The sequence below is a fragment of the Phyllobates terribilis genome, unplaced genomic scaffold (genome assembly GCF_046119375.1).
Source record: "Phyllobates terribilis strain yellow unplaced genomic scaffold, ASM4611937v1 Scaffold_366__1_contigs__length_1906876, whole genome shotgun sequence".
Taxonomy (NCBI): Eukaryota; Metazoa; Chordata; class Amphibia; order Anura; family Dendrobatidae; genus Phyllobates; species Phyllobates terribilis.
Window position 1 is genome coordinate 1,752,471 of NW_027363126.1, and position 26,142 is coordinate 1,778,612.

Genomic DNA, 26,142 nt, shown 5'->3' on the forward strand with positions numbered 1-26,142 from the left:
CTATTCAATCCTCTCAAAACCATATAACCTGGTGGAAACACAACTGCAACATATAAAAAAATAGGCAACACCACGCTTTTAATGACTAAGATTTTTCCAAAGAAAGTAAGGCTTCTCAACTTCCAAAAACATAACTTCTTTTCAACCTTCTCTTTCGCGTCATCCCAACTTTCTTTCCCATCCAATCTTTGTGAAAACTTCACTCCCAAAACCTTAATGGGCCCATTCACTACGTTCACACCTACATCTTTACTCAAAATACCACTTCCAAAAACCTTACACTCACTCTTTTCCCAATTCACTTTAAATGCAGATGCACCACAAAAGATAGACACTAACAACTTCACCCGCCTCACCGAACATTCAGAATCACATAATACACACACGTCATCCATATAACCACTCACCTTCCACTCTCTTCCTCCACCTCCCGGCACTTGCACACCTCGAACCACTTTATCCTTCCTCAACATACACAACAAAGGTTCAATTGCACAAATAAAAGCCACAGGGGATAACGGACACCCCTGCCTCACGCCCGAATGCACATTCACTCTCCTACCGACATAACCGTTCATTAAAACACAACTATAAATATCTGTATATAGACTTCTCACTCTCCCAACAAAATCAGCAGGAAAACCCATTCTCAGCAACACTCTAAACAAAAAACCATGCGACAACCTATCATACGCCTTTTCAAAATCCAGGCTCAACAAAAACACACTCTTCTTCCGGCTCATACAATCCCATAGACAATCTCTCAATATACACACACACTCGTGAATCCGTCTCCCAGGTACTGCACAACACTGCTCATCCCCAATCACACTCTCTATCACATCACGCATCCTATTTGCCATTAATTTTGCGTAGATCTTATAATCACAGTTCAATAATGTTATTGGCCTCCAGTTTTTCAGACTCTTCAAATCACCCTTTTTCGGAATCAATACAACCATACCTGCACGCATACTACCTGCCACCTCCATATTTTCCCACATATACTTACAAAAATCCACAAAATCACTCCCAATCACATCCCACATCATGCGGTAAAATTCTACTGGAAGACCATCCTCCCCCGGCGTCTTATTCAAAGCCATACTACACATAACCTTCCATACTTCATCACTTGTCACAGCATCCATCAGCCTCTCTCTTTCCGCCTCATTCAATTTACTCTCTAACGTACTCAAAACATCATTCTCCAAACACTCATCCCTCCACTTTACAGCATACAAATCCTCATAAAACTTTGCCACTTCCTCACACATATCCTCTCCACTCACCTCGCTTCCATCTGCTCCATTCAACACACACATATTTTGCTTTTTCCCAAAAACCTTCTTGAAAAAAAAACGTGAACATTTTTCATCATACTCCAAATTATCAACTTTTGCTCTAAAGACAATACTCCTCCCTTTTTCCAACAAGAACTCATGAACCTCCTTTTTCACTTGTAAAATATCCTCCTCCACCTCCATCCCTCCCTCCCTCAATTTATACAAGAAACTTAAACGTGCATTTAAACTCACAAAATGTCTCCTCTTGACTGCTGCCATCTTATAACCCAAATTTTTGAAAAAATTTTTTGTCTGTTTTTTAACCCAATCCCACCACCCACAAACATTCCCAAAACCATTTTTACACTCACACCACTCCTCATACCGTCTTGCATATTCCTTTCTTACTTCCTCATACTCCAATAACTTAACATTCAACTTCCACAAACCTTTCCCAAACACCCCATTCACATTCACATCCAACTCACACGACATGCACACATGATCTGAAAACAAAACATTCTCCTGCTTATAGTCAACAGGAATCATATTTTTTGAAATAAAACAGTAATCCAATCTAGATTGTATTCTTCCACTTTCGGAAAAGAAGGTATTTAACAAAGGCCTCACTTTACATACACTTTGCATATCATGCAAATCAAAATCACTAACCAACTCTAACAAAGTTTTCCCAGACACATCCACATTCACTCTCCCCACATCACAATTCATATCACCCACAATCACCACAGGCATTCTTCCCGGAACAAAAAGTTTAATTTTTTCAAATAACTTTTTCCGGTCATTTTTCTCCACCGGCGCATAAACATTAATAACACAAAATTTAACATTTTTATACTCAAAATTTGCTAAAATGCACCTCCCCACATCAATCACCACATAATCACTCAAAACCACCTCCCTCCCTTTAACTAAAATCCCCACACCATCATTTTTATTACATGCACTCCCCGACCACACAGATGCTCCATGAGACCATTCATCTCCTCTCACCCCATCCACCACTCCACACTCTTGCAAACAAAAAATCGATGCATTCTTCATAGCCAAAAAATCAAAAATTGCAGCCCTCCTGGCCTTATTTTTAAACACTCTCACATTTTGTGAAATTATAGTAAAACCCATTTTTTCCTTTTTTAAACCTCCTAAAAAAAACGAAAACAGAAAAGTTACAAAAACACTACAAAAACTCCACTCACAAGAAAAAGCCTTTGACTTAAGTCAAAGCTTATAATAGGCATTATCACGCATATTGCAAGGCAACCTTAACCAGCACCCCCACTATCTTCTTCCACCATCTGAACCGAGCAACTCGTTTCCGAGCCGCTAGCAGCATCACCATCACCCCACCTTGCTTTCTTGGCACCCACTTTTCGCTGCGGTGCCTTGATATCTTCTTCATCATTTGCCCCACCACCCTCCCTGTGACACTTTCTACTCCCCCCACCCTCATCGGAGAAGTACTCCTCAATATTCTCAGGATCTGAAGGGTGTGATGACCCTTCCCCAGTTTCCATACAATCTGCAGCATCTACAGCGTCCTGAAAGTCCAACGTATCCGGACACCTTCCTTCTCCCGCTGCATTCATCTGCCCCTCCATTCTCCTCAATTCTTTCACAAGCTCCTTCTCCATTTTAGGTGCCTTTTTCTCCTTCTGGTAAGCAGGCCTCAGACTCACAGTTTCAGGGGCAGACCTTTCACTCCGCCTCCTCTGCTCTCTCTCCATTCTAGCAGTTTCTCTTTCTATCTGCTGCAAAACCCTCCTCTCCTCCTCCTCCTTCTTCCTCTCCTTATCAGTTTTCCTGGGCACACCCTGCGGGCAATCTTTAAACATGTGCTCACCACTTCCACACATGTCACAAGCCTTGGGCTTCGGGCACGCACTTGCCACATGCCCCTCCTCTTTGCAGTTACGGCAACATTGCCCTTTCTTACATGCATCCTGCACATGTCCAAAGCAGTAACATTTCCTGCAATACATAGGCTGCCCTACATAGTAAAGGAAGCCCCTATGTCCCGCCACAGAAAAATTCGCAGGAGGATGTCTAAAGCCTCCCACACTTCCAGGATCCTTCTTCAGTTTCACCCGAAACTTGTATTTGCAGTTGAAAATACCTAAAGAATTAAACTGCTTTTCCCCTTTACGCACATAATCACAGTACCGTGCAAGGAAGCCTTCAAGCAATGCTGGCTCAGTAAAAGGGTTATAAACTGTTACCCACACAATCTTTTCTTGAAGTCCAAACAAGGGTTCAAACCACACCCCTTCCAAGAAAGGATCATCAGTGTGACTCCGAAGCCACTCAAACACATCAAGGCAGGTATTTTCTTCTACAAAAGTCACGTCATATGTACCTGATTTAGGAAACTCGTTGACGCTGTAGAAGTCGCCTCGTTTTGCTCCAGCTTTTCCTTCCAAAAGTTTCTCCACGATGAAGGACACATTATTCCTCTCGGAAACTGATGGATCCACTCCAATTCGGATAGTATTCTTCACGAAGTTCATCTTCAAAACCTGTCGGTATAATACCACAGAAAATCGCCAAATCCTTTCGCAAAAAGGCCTGGATTCCTCCAGAGAACTCGCACCTATCAGGCTGCAACCAAATGGTCTTAGCCAAAAGGCCGAGAAGCGATAACCAGAATTGGTTTCAAACTACGGAGCCACCCAAGGATCCTGAAAAGTCCATTTGTGGAGATGAGCTCCTGGACTCCCGTTAAGAAGACATGTTGTCAACCTCTAGATCCCTTACATGCCTGCACTTTTCGGCTTGCTGCTGCTGCAATCCACGCGTTTTAGATCTGCATAACTCCACCTCTTTAAACACAGCACCTTCACCCCCTGCTGTTCCCACCCGCCTCAACACCGTTGGAAGGGAGGAGAACCAATTAAGGCGGGGGGTGGGGTGGAACGAGCAGCTGTCTACCCTTAGCAGGAGGGCTCCTGATTACATACCTCTCCTGCTGCTGCTGCTGCTGGCTGTCCAGCAGCAGACTGAAGGTGGCTGCTGCTGTGCACAGGTATATAAAGGCTCAGAGCCTATTATGACACGCGCAGCCAGCGTTCCATTGCCACATTCCATCTACTGCAGGCAGGATACCTGGCTGGCTGAATGTCGCTGAGAAGCTCACAGAGACCGCCATAAGCAACAGTTTAACAGAATGCCACAGACTAATCAACCAAACTTTTTGGGTTGGGTTCTCTTTTATAGTCTGCAGGCATTAAATGAAAGAAGTCAGTGTTCCAGCAGAAGGAGACAACGTTTCAGAAAAGGCATTGTAGCAAACCAAAAAAGAAATTTTAAGCGCAGCAGAGTAACCAGCGTACATACCTGTTAGCTCAGGTGAGTTTAAAAGGCTGCTGTTGATAACAAGGGCATTTGCTAAATAGATGGTGTGTGTGCAACAATATACTGAAAGGTCAATTATATTGTGCAGCTTATCTCACCACCTGTAGTTATTTAGGTGAAAGCTCCAAAATGCTTGCCTAATATGTCTGTTTATCCAAAAGGAAGTAAAAAGGGAGAGCTAGAAAGATAGCATTGCATCACATTACATGGCAATGCAATGCACAGTTGCTGAAGTTGAACCAAAATGAGCTTGTAATCTGGCTTCTGCAACTTTGAACATGAAAAATCCAATGAGGAGAAGAAAAGCAAAGCCAAAGAGTCCATCCCAAAATCCGACAAACAAGCAAAATGAACAAAAAACATTGAATTCAATTCTTTCTGATTTTAGAAACTGCATTAAAGAAGGGGTGCACCGGTCCTGGAGATACTGCAATACCAGGTCAATGCGTGGAGTGGACAGAGCAAGCTCTTTTTCCATCTCCCTGTTCTAAAAATCCATTTAATATATGGTCCCCAGATAGGGGACGTATCAGATATTAAACTGATAAGAACAGATTTTTTTTTTTTTTATCGAAAGCCCGAATTCGTGTACAAAACCCGAGTGCGCTTAAAAAAGTGACAAGTGCCACAAAAAAAGTGCACTAGGATGCTGGTCTTCTTGAAACCCTCTCCAAAAGGAGAAGGGTCCCCCAAACCATTCCCCGTCCCTCCGAGCCAAAAGGCCACAGCGAGGAACAGGGACAAAAAGCCACCTCCAGCCGAAGCCAGAGGCGACCCAATCTTACCCCCAGCACCTGCCCGAGTTCTCACCCGAGCAAGGCACTGGGAGCCAAAGACTGTGCTCCCCTCCCAGAAGAGGGGAGCCAACAACGCTCTCCTCCCGAAAGAGGAGAGCCAGGGGGGTTCAGGGGGGAGCGGAACCTGATGGCCACACACTCCCCCCCTAGACCTGCCAAGAGAGGAACCCGTAAGGGAACCGCATCCCAACAAAATCCTAGTAGGACGTGACACACGTGAATAAGTGGACACACAGTGACAAAGAAATTAAATAAATAGTGAAGGTTTCACAGTATAATACTGCCCGGACCTTCGACCGGGAATTGAAAAATTCCCCATCCTAAGGCCAGAAGGCCCGGAATAAGGGTGTGTGCGAAGAAAGAAAATTTGAAGTGCTTGTGCAAATGTGCCATAAACTCAAGTGGGGTTCCCAATCCCAGTGAGTTAAGGCACCCCAGGGTCACCACTCCTGGGGCACTTCACACTTCGGGCTTTCGATCTTCCCCGGCCCAATGGCGTCGATCCTGGGGGGCCATGCTTTCCACCAGATGACTATATTAGCCACCTGGCGTACTAACAAGCGCCTAAACCCCAGTGTGCATAATGTATCAATCTACTAGGGCGGCCAACATCCAAAACCGCCTTTTCGAAAGATACTACACTTGATCTTAGCCAAAAGGCCGAGAAGCGATAACCAGAATTGGTTTCAAACTACGGAGCCACCCAAGGATCCTGAAAAGTCCATTTGTGGAGATGAGCTCCTGGACTCCCGTTAAGAAGACATGTTGTCAACCTCTAGATCCCTTACATGCCTGCACTTTTCGGCTTGCTGCTGCTGCAATCCACGAGTTTTAGATCTGCATAACTCCACCTCTTTAAACACAGCACCTTCACCCCCTGCTGTTCCCACCCGCCTCAACACCGTTGGAAGGGAAGAGAACCAATTAAGGCGGGGGGTGGGGTGGAACGAGCAGCTGTCTACCCTTAGCAGGAGGGCTCCTGATTACATACCTCTCCTGCTGCTGCTGCTGCTGGCTGTCCAGCAGCAGACTGAAGGTGGCTGCTGCTGTGCACAGGTATATAAAGGCTCAGAGCCTATTATGACACGCGCAGCCAGCGTTCCATTGCCAGATTCCATCTACTGCAGGCAGGATACCTGGCTGGCTGAATGTCGCTGAGAAGCTCACAGAGACCGCCATAAGCAACAGTTTAACAGAATGCCACAGACTAATCAACCAAACTTTTTGGGTTGGGTTCTCTTTTATAGTCTGCAGGCATTAAATGAAAGAAGTCAGTGTTCCAGCAGAAGGAGACAACGTTTCAGAAAAGGCATTGTAGCAAACCAAAAAAGAAATTTTAAGCGCAGCAGAGTAACCAGCGCACATACCTGTTAGCTCAGGTGAGTTTAAAAGGCTGCTGTTGATAACAAGGGCATTTGCTAAATAGATGGTGTGTGTGCAACAATATACTGAAAGGTCAATTATATTGTGCAGCTTATCTCACCACCTGTAGTTATTTAGGTGAAAGCTCCAAAATGCTTGCCTAATATGTCTGTTTATCCAAAAGGAAGTAAAAAGGGAGAGCTAGAAAGATAGCATTGCATCACATTACATGGCAATGCAATGCACAGTTGCTGAAGTTGAACCAAAATGAGCTTGTAATCTGGCTTCTGCAACTTTGAACATGAAAAATCCAATGAGGAGAAGAAAAGCAAAGCCAAAGAGTCCATCCCAAAATCCGACAAACAAGCAAAATGAACAAAAAACATTGAATTCAATTCTTTCTGATTTTAGAAACTGCATTAAAGAAGGGGTGCACCGGTCCTGGAGATACTGCAATACCAGGTCAATGCGTGGAGTGGACAGAGCAAGCTCTTTTTCCATCTCCCTGTTCTAAAAATCCATTTAATATATGGTCCCCAGATAGGGGACGTATCAGATATTAAACTGATAAGAACAGATTTTTTTGATTGAAGCTGCATCCAAGGCACTGAAAAATGTGACCGAAGTCACACCAAAACAGCGCACGAGGCGAGGATTCATGTGGACCCTTCCCGGAGGAGAGGGTCCCCAATAAACCATCCCCATCCCTCCGAGCCAGAAGGCCACAGCGAGGGTCAGGGATCTCCGATGCTCTCCCTAGCCGAAGCCGGAGAAGAGCCGTTTTCGTGCTCCCAGCTTCCATCTAGGCTGCCACCCTAGTGGAGCTGGAGCCTGTGTTGGTTTCTCAGCCCAAAGCTGACCGGACCTCCGACCGGGTTTATAAAAATTCCCCTTCCTAGCCCGGAGGCCAGGAATAGGGGGGGTTGCTCAGAAAGTATGATTGGCAAAGGTGCGGCGTGCTACGAAGCCAAGTCTTTCTGGGGTTCCCAGTCCCAGTAAGCTTGGACTCCCACCAGGGCGCCTACTCCTGGGGCACATTGCTCCAAAGCCCTCACACTTACCCAGCCTAGTGACTTCGATCCTGGAGGGCCATGTTTTCCATCAGATAACTCTATGAGCCACCTGGCGTACTAACAAGTGCACCAAACCAGTGTGTAATATGCATCAATTTACTAGGGCAGCCCAAGGACAAAACTGCCTTTTCAAAAGATACTACACTTGATCTTAGCCAAAAGGCCGAGAAGCGATAACCAGAATTGGTTTCAAACTACGGAGCCACCCAAGGATCCTGAAAAGTCCATTTGTGGAGATGAGCTCCTGGACTCCCGTTAAGAAGACATGTTGTCAACCTCTAGATCCCTTACATGCCTGCACTTTTCGGCTTGCTGCTGCTGCTGCAATCCACGCGTTTTAGATCTGCATAACTCCACCTCTTTAAACACAGCACCTTCACCCCCTGCTGTTCCCACCCGCCTCAACACCGTTGGAAGGGAGGAGAACCAATTAAGGCGGGGGGTGGGGTGGAACGAGCAGCTGTCTACCCTTAGCAGGAGGGCTCCTGATTACATACCTCTCCTGCTGCTGCTGCTGCTGGCTGTCCAGCAGCAGACTGAAGGTGGCTGCTGCTGTGCACAGGTATATAAAGGCTCAGAGCCTATTATGACACGCGCAGCCAGCGTTCCATTGCCACATTCCATCTACTGCAGGCAGGATACCTGGCTGGCTGAATGTCGCTGAGAAGCTCACAGAGACCACCATAAGCAACAGTTTAACAGAATGCCACAGACTAATCAACCAAACTTTTTGGGTTGGGTTCTCTTTTATAGTCTGCAGGCATTAAATGAAAGAAGTCAGTGTTCCAGCAGAAGGAGACAACGTTTCAGAAAAGGCATTGTAGCAAACCAAAAAAGAAATTTTAAGCGCAGAAGAGTAACCAGCGCACATACCTGTTAGCTCAGGTGAGTTTAAAAGGCTGCTGTTGATAACAAGGGCATTTGCTAAATAGATGGTGTGTGTGCAACAATATACTGAAAGGTCAATTATATTGTGCAGCTTATCTCACCACCTGTAGTTATTTAGGTGAAAGCTCCAAAATGCTTGCCTAATATGTCTGTTTATCCAAAAGGAAGTAAAAAGGGAGAGCTAGAAAGATAGCATTGCATCACATTACATGGCAATGCAATGCACAGTTGCTGAAGTTGAACCAAAATGAGCTTGTAATCTGGCTTCTGCAACTTTGAACATGAAAAATCCAATGAGGAGAAGAAAAGCAAAGCCAAAGAGTCCATCCCAAAATCCGACAAACAAGCAAAATGAACAAAAAACATTGAATTCAATTCTTTCTGATTTTAGAAACTGCATTAAAGAAGGGGTGCACCGGTCCTGGAGATACTGCAGTACCAGGTCAATGCGTGGAGTGGACAGAGCAAGCTCTTTTTCCATCTCCCTGCTCTAAAAATCCATTTAATATATGGTCCCCAGATAGGGGACGTATCAGATATTAAACTGATAAGAACAGATACTACACTTGATCTTAGCCAAAAGGCCGAGAAGCGATAACCAGAATTGGTTTCAAACTACGGAGCCACCCAAGGATCCTGAAAAGTCCATTTGTGGAGATGAGCTCCTGGACTCCCGTTAAGAAGACATGTTGTCAACCTCTAGATCCCTTACATGCCTGCACTTTTCGGCTTGCTGCTGCTGCAATCCACGCGTTTTAGATCTGCATAACTCCACCTCTTTAAACACAGCACCTTCACCCCCTGCTGTTCCCACCCGCCTCAACACCGTTGGAAGGGAGGAGAACCAATTAAGGCGGGGGGTGGGGTGGAACGAGCAGCTGTCTACCCTTAGCAGGAGGGCTCCTGATTACATACCTCTCCTGCTGCTGCTGCTGCGGCTGTCCAGCAGCAGACTGAAGGTGGCTGCTGCTGTGCACAGGTATATAAAGGCTCAGAGCCTATTATGACACGCGCAGCCAGCGTTCCATTGCCACATTCCATCTACTGCAGGCAGGATACCTGGCTGGCTGAATGTCGCTGAGAAGCTCACAGAGACCGCCATAAGCAACAGTTTAACAGAATGCCACAGACTAATCAACCAAACTTTTTGGGTTGGGTTCTCTTTTATAGTCTGCAGGCATTAAATGAAAGAAGTCAGTGTTCCAGCAGAAGGAGACAACGTTTCAGAAAAGGCATTGTAGCAAACCAAAAAAGAAATTTTAAGCGCAGCAGAGTAACCAGCGCACATACCTGTTAGCTCAGGTGAGTTTAAAAGGCTGCTGTTGATAACAAGGGCATTTGCTAAATAGATGGTGTGTGTGCAACAATATACTGAAAGGTCAATTATATTGTGCAGCTTATCTCACCACCTGTAGTTATTTAGGTGAAAGCTCCAAAATGCTTGCCTAATATGTCTGTTTATCCAAAAGGAAGTAAAAAGGGAGAGCTAGAAAGATAGCATTGCATCACATTACATGGCAATGCAATGCACAGTTGCTGAAGTTGAACCAAAATGAGCTTGTAATCTGGCTTCTGCAACTTTGAACATGAAAAATCCAATGAGGAGAAGAAAAGCAAAGCCAAAGAGTCCATCCCAAAATCCGACAAACAAGCAAAATGAACAAAAAACATTGAATTCAATTCTTTCTGATTTTAGAAACTGCATTAAAGAAGGGGTGCACCGGTCCTGGAGATACTGCAATACCAGGTCAATGCGTGGAGTGGACAGAGCAAGCTCTTTTTCCATCTCCCTGTTCTAAAAATCCATTTAATATATGGTCCCCAGATAGGGGACGTATCAGATATTAAACTGATAAGAACAGATACTACACTTGATCTTAGCCAAAAGGCCGAGAAGCGATAACCAGAATTGGTTTCAAACTACGGAGCCACCCAAGGATCCTGAAAAGTCCATTTGTGGAGATGAGCTCCTGGACTCCCGTTAAGAAGACATGTTGTCAACCTCTAGATCCCTTACATGCCTGCACTTTTCGGCTTGCTGCTGCTGCAATCCACGCGTTTTAGATCTGCATAACTCCACCTCTTTAAACACAGCACCTTCACCCCCTGCTGTTCCCACCCGCCTCAACACCGTTGGAAGGGAGGAGAACCAATTAAGGCGGGGGGTGGGGTGGAACGAGCAGCTGTCTACCCTTAGCAGGAGGGCTCCTGATTACATACCTCTCCTGCTGCTGCTGCTGCTGGCTGTCCAGCAGCAGACTGAAGGTGGCTGCTGCTGTGCACAGGTATATAAAGGCTCAGAGCCTATTATGACACGCGCAGCCAGCGTTCCATTGCCACATTCCATCTACTGCAGGCAGGATACCTGGCTGGCTGAATGTCGCTGAGAAGCTCACAGAGACCGCCATAAGCAACAGTTTAACAGAATGCCACAGACTAATCAACCAAACTTTTTGGGTTGGGTTCTCTTTTATAGTCTGCAGGCATTAAATGAAAGAAGTCAGTGTTCCAGCAGAAGGAGACAACGTTTCAGAAAAGGCATTGTAGCAAACCAAAAAAGAAATTTTAAGCGCAGCAGAGTAACCAGCGCACATACCTGTTAGCTCAGGTGAGTTTAAAAGGCTGCTGTTGATAACAAGGGCATTTGCTAAATAGATGGTGTGTGTGCAACAATATACTGAAAGGTCAATTATATTGTGCAGCTTATCTCACCACCTGTAGTTATTTAGGTGAAAGCTCCAAAATGCTTGCCTAATATGTCTGTTTATCCAAAAGGAAGTAAAAAGGGAGAGCTAGAAAGATAGCATTGCATCACATTACATGGCAATGCAATGCACAGTTGCTGAAGTTGAACCAAAATGAGCTTGTAATCTGGCTTCTGCAACTTTGAACATGAAAAATCCAATGAGGAGAAGAAAAGCAAAGCCAAAGAGTCCATCCCAAAATCCGACAAACAAGCAAAATGAACAAAAAACATTGAATTCAATTCTTTCTGATTTTAGAAACTGCATTAAAGAAGGGGTGCACCGGTCCTGGAGATACTGCAATACCAGGTCAATGCGTGGAGTGCACAGAGCAAGCTCTTTTTCCATCTCCCTGTTCTAAAATCCATTTAGTATATGGTCCCCAGATAGGGGACGTATCAGATATTAAACTGATAAGAACAGATACTACACTTGATCTTAGCCAAAAGGCCGAGAAGCGATAACCAGAATTGGTTTCAAACTACGGAGCCACCCAAGGATCCTGAAAAGTCCATTTGTGGAGATGAGCTCCTGGACTCCCGTTAAGAAGACATGTTGTCAACCTCTAGATCCCTTACATGCCTGCACTTTTCGGCTTGCTGCTGCTGCAATCCACGCGTTTTAGATCTGCATAACTCCACCTCTTTAAACACAGCACCTTCACCCCCTGCTGTTCCCACCCGCCTCAACACCGTTGGAAGGGAGGAGAACCAATTAAGGCGGGGGGTGGGGTGGAACGAGCAGATGTCTACCCTTAGCAGGAGGGCTCCTGATTACATACCTCTCCTGCTGCTGCTGCTGCTGGCTGTCCAGCAGCAGACTGATGGTGGCTGCTGCTGTGCACAGGTATATAAAGGCTCAGAGCCTATTATGACACGCGCAGCCAGCGTTCCATTGCCACATTCCATCTACTGCAGGCAGGATACCTGGCTGGCTGAATGTCGCTGAGAAGCTCACAGAGACCGCCATAAGCAACAGTTTAACAGAATGCCACAGACTAATCAACCAAACTTTTTGGGTTGGGTTCTCTTTTATAGTCTGCAGGCATTAAATGAAAGAAGTCAGTGTTCCAGCAGAAGGAGACAACGTTTCAGAAAAGGCATTGTAGCAAACCAAAAAAGAAATTTTAAGCGCAGCAGAGTAACCAGCGCACATACCTGTTAGCTCAGGTGAGTTTAAAAGGCTGCTGTTGATAACAAGGGCATTTGCTAAATAGATGGTGTGTGTGCAACAATATACTGAAAGGTCAATTATATTGTGCAGCTTATCTCACCACCTGTAGTTATTTAGGTGAAAGCTCCAAAATGCTTGCCTAATATGTCTGTTTATCCAAAAGGAAGTAAAAAGGGAGAGCTAGAAAGATAGCATTGCATCACATTACATGGCAATGCAATGCACAGTTGCTGAAGTTGAACCAAAATGAGCTTGTAATCTGGCTTCTGCAACTTTGAACATGAAAAATCCAATGAGGAGAAGAAAAGCAAAGCCAAAGAGTCCATCCCAAAATCCGACAAACAAGCAAAATGAACAAAAAACATTGAATTCAATTCTTTCTGATTTTAGAAACTGCATTAAAGAAGGGGTGCACCGGTCCTGGAGATACTGCAATACCAGGTCAATGCGTGGAGTGGACAGAGCAAGCTCTTTTTCCATCTCCCTGTTCTAAAAATCCATTTAATATATGGTCCCCAGATAGGGGACGTATCAGATATTAAACTGATAAGAACAGATACTACACTTGATCTTAGCCAAAAGGCCGAGAAGCGATAACCAGAATTGGTTTCAAACTACGGAGCCACCCAAGGATCCTGAAAAGTCCATTTGTGGAGATGAGCTCCTGGACTCCCGTTAAGAAGACATGTTGTCAACCTCTAGATCCCTTACATGCCTGCACTTTTCGGCTTGCTGCTGCTGCAATCCACGCGTTTTAGATCTGCATAACTCCACCTCTTTAAACACAGCACCTTCACCCCCTGCTGTTCCCACCCGCCTCAACACCGTTGGAAGGGAGGAGAACCAATTAAGGCGGGGGGTGGGGTGGAACGAGCAGCTGTCTACCCTTAGCAGGAGGGCTCCTGATTACATACCTCTCCTGCTGCTGCTGCTGCTGGCTGTCCAGCAGCAGACTGAAGGTGGCTGCTGCTGTGCACAGGTATATAAAGGCTCAGAGCCTATTATGACACGCGCAGCCAGCGTTCCATTGCCACATTCCATCTACTGCAGGCAGGATACCTGGCTGGCTGAATGTCGCTGAGAAGCTCACAGAGACCGCCATAAGCAACAGTTTAACAGAATGCCACAGACTAATCAACCAAACTTTTTGGGTTGGGTTCTCTTTTATAGTCTGCAGGCATTAAATGAAAGAAGTCAGTGTTACAGCAGAAGGAGACAACGTTTCAGAAAAGGCATTGTAGCAAACCAAAAAAGAAATTTTAAGCGCAGCAGAGTAACCAGCGCACATACCTGTTAGCTCAGGTGAGTTTAAAAGGCTGCTGTTGATAACAAGGGCATTTGCTAAATAGATGGTGTGTGTGCAACAATATACTGAAAGGTCAATTATATTGTGCAGCTTATCTCACCACCTGTAGTTATTTAGGTGAAAGCTCCAAAATGCTTGCCTAATATGTCTGTTTATCCAAAAGGAAGTAAAAAGGGAGAGCTAGAAAGATAGCATTGCATCACATTACATGGCAATGCAATGCACAGTTGCTGAAGTTGAACCAAAATGAGCTTGTAATCTGGCTTCTGCAACTTTGAACATGAAAAATCCAATGAGGAGAAGAAAAGCAAAGCCAAAGAGTCCATCCCAAAATCCGACAAACAAGCAAAATGAACAAAAAACATTGAATTCAATTCTTTCTGATTTTAGAAACTGCATTAAAGAAGGGGTGCACCGGTCCTGGAGATACTGCAATACCAGGTCAATGCGTGGAGTGGACAGAGCAAGCTCTTTTTCCATCTCCCTGTTCTAAAAATCCATTTAATATATGGTCCCCAGATAGGGGACGTATCAGATATTAAACTGATAAGAACAGATTTTTTTTTTTTTTAATTTGGCTATCCCCCACATGGGGATAAAAACCGTTTATTTAAAATTTAACAAATTACAGAAATAAAACCATTACATCCACATTACACTTTCGGGACTTCAAAGAAAAATAAAAATTCCATCACAGCAAATTTTACAAGACTTCAAATATTCCATAGGTTAAAAAGCCATTTGCCTGCCAATGTTACATTCTTTTTCCTGTCCAATAAATAGTATATGTACATTTCACTTTTACAAAAGGCTAAAACATCATCTACTGGTAACATTTCATGTTTAAAAACAGCAATATTTCTAGCATTCCAGAGCGCTATCTTGGCACAATTCACTGTCTTCCACGCCATTATTTTTTGGTCCATTGTTGGGCATTCCAGAAGACCATATAACACTGATGCAAAATTAAAGTCCTTGAGGTCCACCATTTTCTCCAGCAGGGGGATTAATCTTCTCCAGAACTCTTTAGCAAAAGCACAAGTCCATAAAAGATGCTTCACTGTCTCTTCTTCTTGACAACCTTCTCTTGGGCAGATGGCAGACCTCACAAAACCTCTTCTGTACTGGAATGCCCGGCAAGGAAGACAGTGGTGTGCGCAGCTCCAAGACATGTCTTTCTGTACATTAAAAAGATAAGGGGCGTTAATCATTTTCCATATGTGTACAGTTTTGTCATCATCATAACGTTCAATATCACACAACGTCACATCAGTACTAATTTGTTTGAGTAGTGTCTTGCTGTTACATAGATCCCCTGTCTGTTTCTTATTCAAATTAAAATCAAGAATAATTTTCTTTAAAATCTCATAATGTGCAGGTAGGTTAAAAGCATAAGGAGAGGATAAAACTGTTTCAAACCAACCAAACCTTCTCATGAGAAAACCAGTGTTAAAACGCATAAAATAGGAAAGGTAATTATCTTTAAAAAGGGTTTTAAAACAGAAACAGAAAAAATGTATTAAAAGAAACTTATCTAAAACAGGGAAATCTTTCCCACCTTTAACCTTTGGCTTTGTCACAATTTCTCTTTTGAGTTTCTCCATTTTTGAGCCCCAAAAAAAGGTAAAACATACTTTTGTAATTCGTTTCAACAAATTTGTAGGAGGGGGGAACACCAAACTAAGATATAACAGGATAGGTAATATCACCATTTTTACAATCAGAACTTTACCTTCCATTGACAGCTTTCTCATATTCCACATGCAGATTTTCTGATTAATTTTCTGTGCTGCCGCATCCCAGCTATTAAAACCATTATTAGATTCATTAAAAGAAACACCTAAAATAGTAATGGAATCTGCAACTGCAATTGGTACATCATGTAAACTCATCCCCCCGACATTTAAAATATTACATTTAGTAAGATTAATTTTAAAACCGGAAACTGTACAAAAAAACTGAATTTGGCTTATCGTTTTTTGTATTGAAGGTACATCACATCCAAACACTGCTACATCATCCATATAGCTTACAACTTTAACTTGTAGACCGTTCCCTCCGGGTAAGGGTACTCCACATATTTGCTTATCCCGGCGTATTGTACATAAAAGGGGTTCTATAGCACATATAAAAAGCAGGGGGGACAAAGGGCAACCCTGCTTCACCCCTGATTTTAAAACTACCTCTTTTGTTTTAAAACCATTAACTAAAATCTTACTCGTACAATCATTATAAAAAGCTTTAAGAGACAATAAAAACCCACCCGGAATGCCCATTTTTTCTAAAACTTTAAAAAGATAAAAATGAGACACGCGGTCAAAAGCTTTCTCAAAATCCACCGCTAGGATTGACATCTTTGTCTTTCTGGTTTTTACATCTTCAATACAATCTTTCACCAGGTTTAAATTGTCCCAGATACTACGCCCAGGTACCCCGCATACCTGATTTGCATGAATTACTTTATGTATCACTTTTTTCAACCGATTTGCACAGATCTTAGCCATAATTTTGTAATCACTATTTAAAAGAGTTATCGGCCTCCAGTTTTTAAGATCCGTTTTGTCACCTTTTTTGTATAGTAGTGATACCTCACCTTTCTTCCATGAGTTGAGTAAAACCTTATTATTAAAAACTTCGGAAAACAAATTAAACAAATCATCTTTTAAAATATCATAAAAACTTATATAAAACTCTATGGGGATACCATCAGGGCCGGGCACTTTACCATTTTTAAAACTCTTCATGGTTTCTAAAATCTCTTCCTCACATAGAGGTTGGGATAAAAAACTTTGGGCATCAGCATCTAGGGTGGACTTGATCTCCCCCAGGAAAGTGTGTATTAAATCATGGTCTACAGTTTTTACATTAAAAAGATCATTAAAATAGACATTTACCTTATCCAATATAACGTTGATATTATTATCTCCATCTATGTTATCAATTATTGTTTTCGCCTGTTTGTTTTTCTTAAAAAAATACCTGGAACAAGTCTCATCCTCTTCTACGTGTTTTACCTTTGAACGAAAAATCAGTTCTTTTCCTTTTTGTTCCAACCACTTTGAAATTTCTCCTTTAAGACTCAATATATCATTACCTACATCCAGACCATTGTCTTTGAATTTGTACAATGTCTGTAACCTGATATTAAGAAAATTATAGATCTCAAACTTTTCTTTAGCTTTTTGTATGCTTTTCTTTATAAAGAAATCTTTAATGCTTATTTTCATTCTATCCCACCAGGAGCTAAAAGAAATATTGGGGTTTTTCCTTTTTCTACAGTTTACATAAAACTCAATAAAATCCGATAAAATTTGTGGATCTTTTAAAAGGGACACATTCAATTTCCAAGATTTCTTACCACATTTCTTCTTTCCATTAATCCTCACTCTAAAAGATAAAACCTTGTGATCTGAGAGAATATTAGTTAAAACTTCACATTTCACTGGCAGTATTTTTTCTGAACCTAAAACAAAATCTATCCTGGAGCTACATGTAGAATTGCTCCAGGTGAAACCAGCGTCTATAGGGCTATCCTTGTTACATTCTTTATACACATCAGTTAATTTACAATCATTTATAATATTGCTTAACATTCCAGACGTTTTGTCATAATTTCTACTCACGGAACCGGAGCGTCGGCTTTCGCCTTTTAAAATACAATTAAAATCACCTGCCAGGATAAAAGGTTCAGAAATGTTAATAAATAAAGGTAAAATTTCCAGCATATCAGCCCTTTCATTTTTATCAGGTGACCCATAAAAATTTAAAAACTGCCATCTTGTCCCATCAATAAAAGCCTTAACTAAAAGAATACGACCCGGTAAAATATCTTGGATAAAATCAATAGACACATTTCCCTTAAAAAGTATAGCTACCCCGGCTGATCCGGTTGCATTTGATCCAGACCAGACCGATGGACCATGTTTCCACTCTTCCTTATATTTTTTGTAAGAAATCTTATGAGGGATATGACATTCTTGTAAAAAGAAAACAGAAGCTGTAAAACAGGTTAAAAAATGTAAAACAGTAGCTCTTCTGGTCTTGGATCCTATGCCTCTCACATTGAGGGAAACACCACCAATGTCAGCCATCATAACAAATGGTTAGGAAGAAACAAAAACTGGACTTTACCTATCCGATGGACGGATCAGACCACTTGGACTTTCACCAACGCCCTCTTCTGAATCCACCGTTATCAAAGAGTCTTCATCATCGGAGAAGGAACATTCACTTAAATTAAGACCCGACGCTACTGGGGTGTAGCTCGGAAGGATATTGTGAGAAAGGTTACACTGGGTCTCCATAGGCTGACCATTTAGGTCCTCGTCAGGTGGGTCTCCGAGAGGCTCCGCACTCCCCTGCTGACCCGCAGAGGGTCGTAACACAGGGGCAGGCTGCGCACATGGCGGAGCCTCAGAGTCCCCGGAGGCAGCCAGGTTCGGGGCCCCACCTGGGGCAGCAGAGCCCCGGGACCTCGGGATTCCAGAGTCTACACCCCCGTGAGGGGATGTATCCATCTCCTCCCTAATAGCCACCTCCACGGAACCATTCTTTTTCTTATTATGAGACCTCACCAAATGCCACGTACCGCCCTCGCTCTCGTGAGACCCAGTGGGAATTTTGGGCTCGGTGTCAGCCTTTTGGCGTTCTTTTTTGGCCTTACCGACCGCCCCTTTATGATCTTTCTCAGCCTTCCTTTTAGCCTCCTTATGGTCTTTCAGCCAGCTCCTGGGCTCCTGTGAGTTACCTGTCATTGACTCGGAGGGATTGTTACTAGTCGAAGCGCCCTTATCACCTCCCGAGGCTCCAGGTTGCTGTTCCTCCTCCTGAGGGGTGGTCTGATTGGCCCGTCCATTCCCGGATGTCTTGGACTTCTCCTTTTGTTTTTGTTCATCCTCTCTGAACCTGTGAGGGCAAGAAAAATAGAAATGACCAGGTGTCCGACAAAAAGAGCATTTTTTTTCATTTGGGCACTCCTTTGTGTCATGTTCAGTACTGGCACAATTTCTACAAGTGGCACCACAACTATCCTTAGAGTGCCCATAGAGACCACAATACCTACAGAAAAGTGGCATTCCTGAGAAAAAAAAATCCCCATTAGTTTGCCCTATTTTAAATCGAGCTGGAGGAAGTCTCACACCTCCAGGGAATTTAGGGTCTCTTTCACATTTTACTAAAAACTTCCATTTTGAGGTCCAGATGTTAAACTCATTCAACACTTTCCCAATCAATTTCACACTTTTAAAATAAACTGACAAAAAGGAAATAACCTCTGGTGCTGTTATGAAGGGTGAGAAGATTTTCACAACCACCATCTTTACCTCATCCAGGACGTGCTCGATGATCTGAATCCCTTTTAGACCAGGGCTATTTTCTACCGACTTAACTCTGGACAAAACATCTTTGAAAATACCTTCGCCAGTAAAGGTTACATCATAATCTCCACGTCGAGGATAATCCTGGATAGAAAGGATTTCGTTGGTTCTGACGTGGAGCAGTTTCTCAAGCACGTCCTGGACTACATATCCCAGATTCCGCATATCGGAACCACCAGCCGTAAAGCGGACCCTTATGGTGTTCTTAAGCCTCGCATATAGAGGCACGAGGTTGGGGTCAACCTCCATGGTATGGCGCAACAAAATGCAAATTGCAACCGCCTGCAATCTGCGCCTTCAGAGCTTTGAGATAAAGCACCTGAAGGCTGGGGGATCGCTGCCCGTTACCCTAGGACTAATCCCTCTCCCTAATAGCAGCAGGCAGGTGAAGCCCACCGAAGTGGACGATCCTGCCAGGCCAAGGAGAGGGGTACCTGAGTGCCCTTCAACTGAAACCTCCTGCTGTGAAGCACTTGGTCTCAGCCAAAAGGCCGAGAAGCGATAACCAGAATTGGTTTCAAACTACGGAGCCACCCAAGGATCCTGAAAAGTCCATTTGTGGAGATGAGCTCCTGGACTCCCGTTAAGAAGACATGTTGTCAACCTCTAGATCCCTTACATGCCTGCACTTTTCGGCTTGCTGCTGCTGCAATCCACGCGTTTTAGATCTGCATAACTCCACCTCTTTAAACACAGCACCTTCACCCCCTGCTGTTCCCACCCGCCTCAACACCGTTGGAAGGGAGGAGAACCAATTAAGGCGGGGGGTGGGGTGGAACGAGCAGCTGTCTACCCTTAGCAGGAGGGCTCCTGATTACATACCTTTCCTGCTGCTGCTGCTGCTGGCTGTCCAGCAGCAGACTGAAGGTGGCTGCTGCTGTGCACAGGTATATAAAGGCTCAGAGCCTATTATGACACGCGCAGCCAGCGTTCCATTGCCACATTCCATCTACTGCAGGCAGGATACCTGGCTGGCTGAATGTCGCTGAGAAGCTCACAGAGACCGCCATAAGCAACAGTTTAACAGAATGCCACAGACTAATCAACCAAACTTTTTGGGTTGGGTTCTCTTTTATAGTCTGCAGGCATTAAATGAAAGAAGTCAGTGTTCCAGCAGAAGGAGACAACGTTTCAGAAAAGGCATTGTAGCAAACCAAAAAAGAAATTTTAAGCGCAGCAGAGTAACCAGCGCACATACCTGTTAGCTCAGGTGAGTTTAAAAGGCTGCTGTTGATAACAAGGGCATTTGCTAAATAGATGGTGTGTGTGCAACAATATACTGAAAGGTCAATTATATTGTGCAGCTTATCTCACCACCTGTAGTTATTTAGGTGAAAGCTCCAAAATGCTTGCCTAATATGTCTGTTTATCCAAAAGGAAGTAAAAAGGGAGAGCTAGAAAGATAGCATTGCTTCACATTACATGGCAATGCAATGCACAGTTGCTGAAGTTGAACCAAAATGAGCTTGTAATCTGGCTTCTGCAACTTTGAACATGAAAAATCCAATGAGGAGAAGAAAAGCAAAGCCAAAGAGTCCATCCCAAAATCCGACAAACAAGCAAAATGAACAAAAAACATTGAATTCAATTCTTTCTGATTTTAGAAACTGCATTAAAGAAGGGGTGCACCGGTCCTGGAGATACTGCAATACCAGGTCAATGCGTGGAGTGGACAGAGCAAGCTCTTTTTCCATCTCCCTGTTCTAAAAATCCATTTAATATATGGTCCCCAGATAGGGGACGTATCAGATATTAAACTGATAAGAACAGATACTACACTTGATCTTAGCCAAAAGGCTGAGAAGCGATAACCAGAATTGGTTTCAACCTACGGAGCCACCCAAGGATCCTGAAAAGTCCATTTGTGGAGATGAGCTCCTGGACTCCCGTTAAGAAGACATGTTGTCAACCTCTAGATCCCTTACATGCCTGCACTTTTCGGCTTGCTGCTGCTGCAATCCACGCGTTTTAGATCTGCATAACTCCACCTCTTTAAACACAGCACCTTCACCCCCTGCTGTTCCCACCCGCCTCAACACCGTTGGAAGGGAGGAGAACCAATTAAGGCGGGGGGTGGGGTGGAACGAGCAGCTGTCTACCCTTAGCAGGAGGGCTCCTGATTACATACCTCTCCTGCTGCTGCTGCTGCTGGCTGTCCAGCAGCAGACTGAAGGTGGCTGCTGCTGTGCACAGGTATATAAAGGCTCAGAGCCTATTATGACATGCGCAGCCAGCGTTCCATTGCCACATTCCATCTACTGCAGGCAGGATACCTGGCTGGCTGAATGTCGCTGAGAAGCTCACAGAGACCGCCATAAGCAACAGTTTAACAGAATGCCACAGACTAATCAACCAAACTTTTTGGGTTGGGTTCTCTTTTATAGTCTGCAGGCATTAAATGAAAGAAGTCAGTGTTCCAGCAGAAGGAGACAACGTTTCAGAAAAGGCATTGTAGCAAACCAAAAAAGAAATTTTAAGCGCAGCAGAGTAACCAGCGCACATACCTGTTAGCTCAGGTGAGTTTAAAAGGCTGCTGTTGATAACAAGGGCATTTGCTAAATAGATGGTGTGTGTGCAACAATATACTGAAAGGTCAATTATATTGTGCAGCTTATCTCACCACCTGTAGTTATTTAGGTGAAAGCTCCAAAATGCTTGCCTAATATGTCTGTTTATCCAAAAGGAAGTAAAAAGGGAGAGCTAGAAAGATAGCATTGCTTCACATTACATGGCAATGCAATGCACAGTTGCTGAAGTTGAACCAAAATGAGCTTGTAATCTGGCTTCTGCAACTTTGAACATGAAAAATCCAATGAGGAGAAGAAAAGCAAAGCCAAAGAGTCCATCCCAAAATCCGACAAACAAGCAAAATGAACAAAAAACATTGAATTCAATTCTTTCTGATTTTAGAAACTGCATTAAAGAAGGGGTGCACCGGTCCTGGAGCTACTGCAATACCAGGTCAATGCGTGGAGTGGACAGAGCAAGCTCTTTTTCCATCTCCCTGTTCTAAAAATCCATTTAATATATGGTCCCCAGATAGGGGACGTATCAGATATTAAACTGATAAGAACAGATACTACACTTGATCTTAGCCAAAAGGCTGAGAAGCGATAACCAGAATTGGTTTCAAACTACGGAGCCACCCAAGGATCCTGAAAAGTCCATTTGTGGAGATGAGCTCCTGGACTCCCGTTAAGAAGACATGTTGTCAACCTCTAGATCCCTTACATGCCTGCACTTTTCGGCTTGCTGCTGCTGCAATCCACGCGTTTTAGATCTGCATAACTCCACCTCTTTAAACACAGCACCTTCACCCCCTGCTGTTCCCACCCGCCTCAACACCGTTGGAAGGGAGGAGAACCAATTAAGGCGGGGGGTGGGGTGGAACGAGCAGCTGTCTACCCTTAGCAGGAGGGCTCCTGATTACATACCTCTCCTGCTGCTGCTGCTGCTGGCTGTCCAGCAGCAGACTGAAGGTGGCTGCTGCTGTGCACAGGTATATAAAGGCTCAGAGCCTATTATGACACGCGCAGCCAGCGTTCCATTGCCACATTCCATCTACTGCAGGCAGGATACCTGGCTGGCTGAATGTCGCTGAGAAGCTCACAGAGACCGCCATAAGCAACAGTTTAACAGAATGCCACAGACTAATCAACCAAACTTTTTGGGTTGGGTTCTCTTTTATAGTCTGCAGGCATTAAATGAAAGAAGTCAGTGTTCCAGCAGAAGGAGACAACGTTTCAGAAAAGGCATTGTAGCAAACCAAAAAAGAAATTTTAAGCGCAGCAGAGTAACCAGCGCACATACCTGTTAGCTCAGGTGAGTTTAAAAGGCTGCTGTTGATAACAAGGGCATTTGCTAAATAGATGGTGTGTGTGCAACAATATACTGAAAGGTCAATTATATTGTGCAGCTTATCTCACCACCTGTAGTTATTTAGGTGAAAGCTCCAAAATGCTTGCCTAATATGTCTGTTTATCCAAAAGGAAGTAAAAAGGGAGAGCTAGAAAGATAGCATTGCTTCACATTACATGGCAATGCAATGCACAGTTGCTGAAGTTGAACCAAAATGAGCTTGTAATCTGGCTTCTGCAACTTTGAACATGAAAAATCCAATGAGGAGAAGAAAAGCAAAGCCAAAGAGTCCATCCCAAAATCCGACAAACAAGCAAAATGAACAAAAAACATTGAATTCAATTCTTTCTGATTTTAGAAACTGCATTAAAGAAGGGGTGCACCGGTCCTGGAGATACTGCAATACCAGGTCAATGCGTGGAGTGGACAGAGCAAGCTCTTTTTCCATCTCCCTGTTCTAAAAATCCATTTAATATATGGTCCCCAGATAGGGGACGTATCAGATATTAAACTGATAAGAACAGATACTACACTTGATCTTAGCCAAAAGGCTGAGAAGCGATAACCAGAATTGGTTTCAAACTACGGAGCCACCCAAGGATCCTGAAAAGTCCATTTGTGGAGATGAGCTCCTGGACTCCCGTTAAGAAGACATGTTGTCAACCTCTAGATCCCTTACATGCCTGCACTTTTCGGCTTGCTGCTGCTGCAATCCACGCGTTTTAGATCTGCATAACTCCACCTCTTTAAACACAGCACCTTCACCCCCTGCTGTTCCCACCCGCCTCAACACCGTTGGAAGGGAGGAGAACCAATTAAGGCGGGGGGTGGGGTGGAACGAGCAGCTGTCTACCCTTAGCAGGAGGGCTCCTGATTACATACCTCTCCTGCTGCTGCTGCTGCTGGCTGTCCAGCAGCAGACTGAAGGTGGCTGCTGCTGTGCACAGGTATATAAAGGCTCAGAGCCTATTATGACACGCGCAGCCAGCGTTCCATTGCCACATTCCATCTACTGCAGGCAGGATACCTGGCTGGCTGAATGTCGCTGAGAAGCTCACAGAGACCGCCATAAGCAACAGTTTAACAGAATGCCACAGACTAATCAACAAAACTTTTTTGGGTTGGGTTCTCTTTTATAGTCTGCAGGCATTAAATGAAAGAAGTCAGTGTTCCAGCAGAAGGAGACAACGTTTCAGAAAAGGCATTGTAGCAAACCAAAAAAGAAATTTTAAGCGCAGCAGAGTAACCAGCGCACATACCTGTTAGCTCAGGTGAGTTTAAAAGGCTGCTGTTGATAACAAGGGCATTTGCTAAATAGATGGTGTGTGTGCAACAATATACTGAAAGGTCAATTATATTGTGCAGCTTATCTCACCACCTGTAGTTATTTAGGTGAAAGCTCCAAAATGCTTGCCTAATATGTCTGTTTATCCAAAAGGAAGTAAAAAGGGAGAGCTAGAAAGATAGCATTGCATCACATTACATGGCAATGCAATGCACAGTTGCTGAAGTTGAACCAAAATGAGCTTGTAATCTGGCTTCTGCAACTTTGAACATGAAAAATCCAATGAGGAGAAGAAAAGCAAAGCCAAAGAGTCCATCCCAAAATCCGACAAACAAGCAAAATGAACAAAAAACATTGAATTCAATTCTTTCTGATTTTAGAAACTGCATTAAAGAAGGGGTGCACCGGTCCTGGAGATACTGCAATACCAGGTCAATGCGTGGAGTGGACAGAGCAAGCTCTTTTTCCATCTCCCTGTTCTAAAAATCCATTTAATATATGGTCCCCAGATAGGGGACGTATCAGATATTAAACTGATAAGAACAGATACTACACTTGATCTTAGCCAAAAGGCCGAGAAGCGATAACCAGAATTGGTTTCAAACTACGGAGCCACCCAAGGATCCTGAAAAGTCCATTTGTGGAGATGAGCTCCTGGACTCCCGTTAAGAAGACATGTTGTCAACCTCTAGATCCCTTACATGCCTGCACTTTTCGGCTTGCTGCTGCTGCAATCCACGCGTTTTAGATCTGCATAACTCCACCTCTTTAAACACAGCACCTTCACCCCCTGCTGTTCCCACCCGCCTCAACACCGTTGGAAGGGAGGAGAACCAATTAAGGCGGGGGGTGGGGTGGAACGAGCAGCTGTCTACCCTTAGCAGGAGGGCTCCTGATTACATACCTCTCCTGCTGCTGCTGCTGCTGGCTGTCCAGCAGCAGACTGAGGGTGGCTGCTGCTGTGCACAGGTATATAAAGGCTCAGAGCCTATTATGACACGCGCAGCCAGCGTTCCATTGCCACATTCCATCTACTGCAGGCAGGATACCTGGCTGGCTGAATGTCGCTGAGAAGCTCACAGAGACCGCCATAAGCAACAGTTTAACAGAATGCCACAGACTAATCAACCAAACTTTTTGGGTTGGGTTCTCTTTTATAGTCTGCAGGCATTAAATGAAAGAAGTCAGTGTTCCAGCAGAAGGAGACAACGTTTCAGAAAAGGCATTGTAGCAAACCAAAAAAGAAATTTTAAGCGCAGCAGAGTAACCAGCGCACATACCTGTTAGCTCAGGTGAGTTTAAAAGGCTGCTGTTGATAACAAGGGCATTTGCTAAATAGATGGTGTGTGTGCAACAATATACTGAAAGGTCAATTATATTGTGCAGCTTATCTCACCACCTGTAGTTATTTAGGTGAAAGCTCCAAAATGCTTGCCTAATATGTCTGTTTATCCAAAAGGAAGTAAAAAGGGAGAGCTAGAAAGATAGCATTGCATCACATTACATGGCAATGCAATGCACAGTTGCTGAAGTTGAACCAAAATGAGCTTGTAATCTGGCTTCTGCAACTTTGAACATGAAAAATCCAATGAGGAGAAGAAAAGCAAAGCCAAAGAGTCCATC

The 26,142-nt window shown here is 43.9% G+C and overlaps 10 non-coding genes and 3 pseudogenes across 10 annotated transcripts; all 13 read right to left on the reverse strand.

Moving 5' to 3' along the window:
• Positions 1 to 5,060: 5,060 nt before the first annotated feature.
• Positions 5,061 to 5,246, reverse strand: LOC141223056 (U2 spliceosomal RNA). The gene has a single exon (XR_012290761.1). It is a non-coding gene; the product is annotated as a U2 spliceosomal RNA (small nuclear RNA).
• A 789-nt stretch (positions 5,247 to 6,035) lies between these two features.
• On the reverse strand, positions 6,036 to 6,127 carry LOC141223101 (U2 spliceosomal RNA; annotated as a pseudogene).
• Positions 6,128 to 7,242: 1,115 nt separating this feature from the next.
• On the reverse strand, positions 7,243 to 7,425 carry LOC141223028 (U2 spliceosomal RNA). Its single transcript, XR_012290740.1, has one exon. It is a non-coding gene; the product is annotated as a U2 spliceosomal RNA (small nuclear RNA).
• A 524-nt stretch (positions 7,426 to 7,949) lies between these two features.
• LOC141223086 (U2 spliceosomal RNA) lies at positions 7,950 to 8,065 on the reverse strand (annotated as a pseudogene).
• Positions 8,066 to 9,183: 1,118 nt separating this feature from the next.
• LOC141223003 (U2 spliceosomal RNA) lies at positions 9,184 to 9,374 on the reverse strand. The gene has a single exon (XR_012290717.1). It is a non-coding gene; the product is annotated as a U2 spliceosomal RNA (small nuclear RNA).
• Positions 9,375 to 10,488: 1,114 nt separating this feature from the next.
• Positions 10,489 to 10,679, reverse strand: LOC141222941 (U2 spliceosomal RNA). The gene has a single exon (XR_012290657.1). It is a non-coding gene; the product is annotated as a U2 spliceosomal RNA (small nuclear RNA).
• Positions 10,680 to 11,794: 1,115 nt separating this feature from the next.
• On the reverse strand, positions 11,795 to 11,984 carry LOC141223023 (U2 spliceosomal RNA). Its single transcript, XR_012290735.1, has one exon. It is a non-coding gene; the product is annotated as a U2 spliceosomal RNA (small nuclear RNA).
• A 1,115-nt stretch (positions 11,985 to 13,099) lies between these two features.
• On the reverse strand, positions 13,100 to 13,290 carry LOC141222943 (U2 spliceosomal RNA). Its single transcript, XR_012290659.1, has one exon. It is a non-coding gene; the product is annotated as a U2 spliceosomal RNA (small nuclear RNA).
• Positions 13,291 to 14,405: 1,115 nt separating this feature from the next.
• LOC141223054 (U2 spliceosomal RNA) lies at positions 14,406 to 14,607 on the reverse strand (annotated as a pseudogene).
• A 6,387-nt stretch (positions 14,608 to 20,994) lies between these two features.
• On the reverse strand, positions 20,995 to 21,185 carry LOC141222992 (U2 spliceosomal RNA). Its single transcript, XR_012290706.1, has one exon. It is a non-coding gene; the product is annotated as a U2 spliceosomal RNA (small nuclear RNA).
• A 1,115-nt stretch (positions 21,186 to 22,300) lies between these two features.
• Positions 22,301 to 22,491, reverse strand: LOC141223008 (U2 spliceosomal RNA). The gene has a single exon (XR_012290721.1). It is a non-coding gene; the product is annotated as a U2 spliceosomal RNA (small nuclear RNA).
• Positions 22,492 to 23,606: 1,115 nt separating this feature from the next.
• On the reverse strand, positions 23,607 to 23,797 carry LOC141222993 (U2 spliceosomal RNA). Its single transcript, XR_012290707.1, has one exon. It is a non-coding gene; the product is annotated as a U2 spliceosomal RNA (small nuclear RNA).
• A 1,116-nt stretch (positions 23,798 to 24,913) lies between these two features.
• Positions 24,914 to 25,104, reverse strand: LOC141222944 (U2 spliceosomal RNA). The gene has a single exon (XR_012290660.1). It is a non-coding gene; the product is annotated as a U2 spliceosomal RNA (small nuclear RNA).
• Positions 25,105 to 26,142: the final 1,038 nt, after the last annotated feature.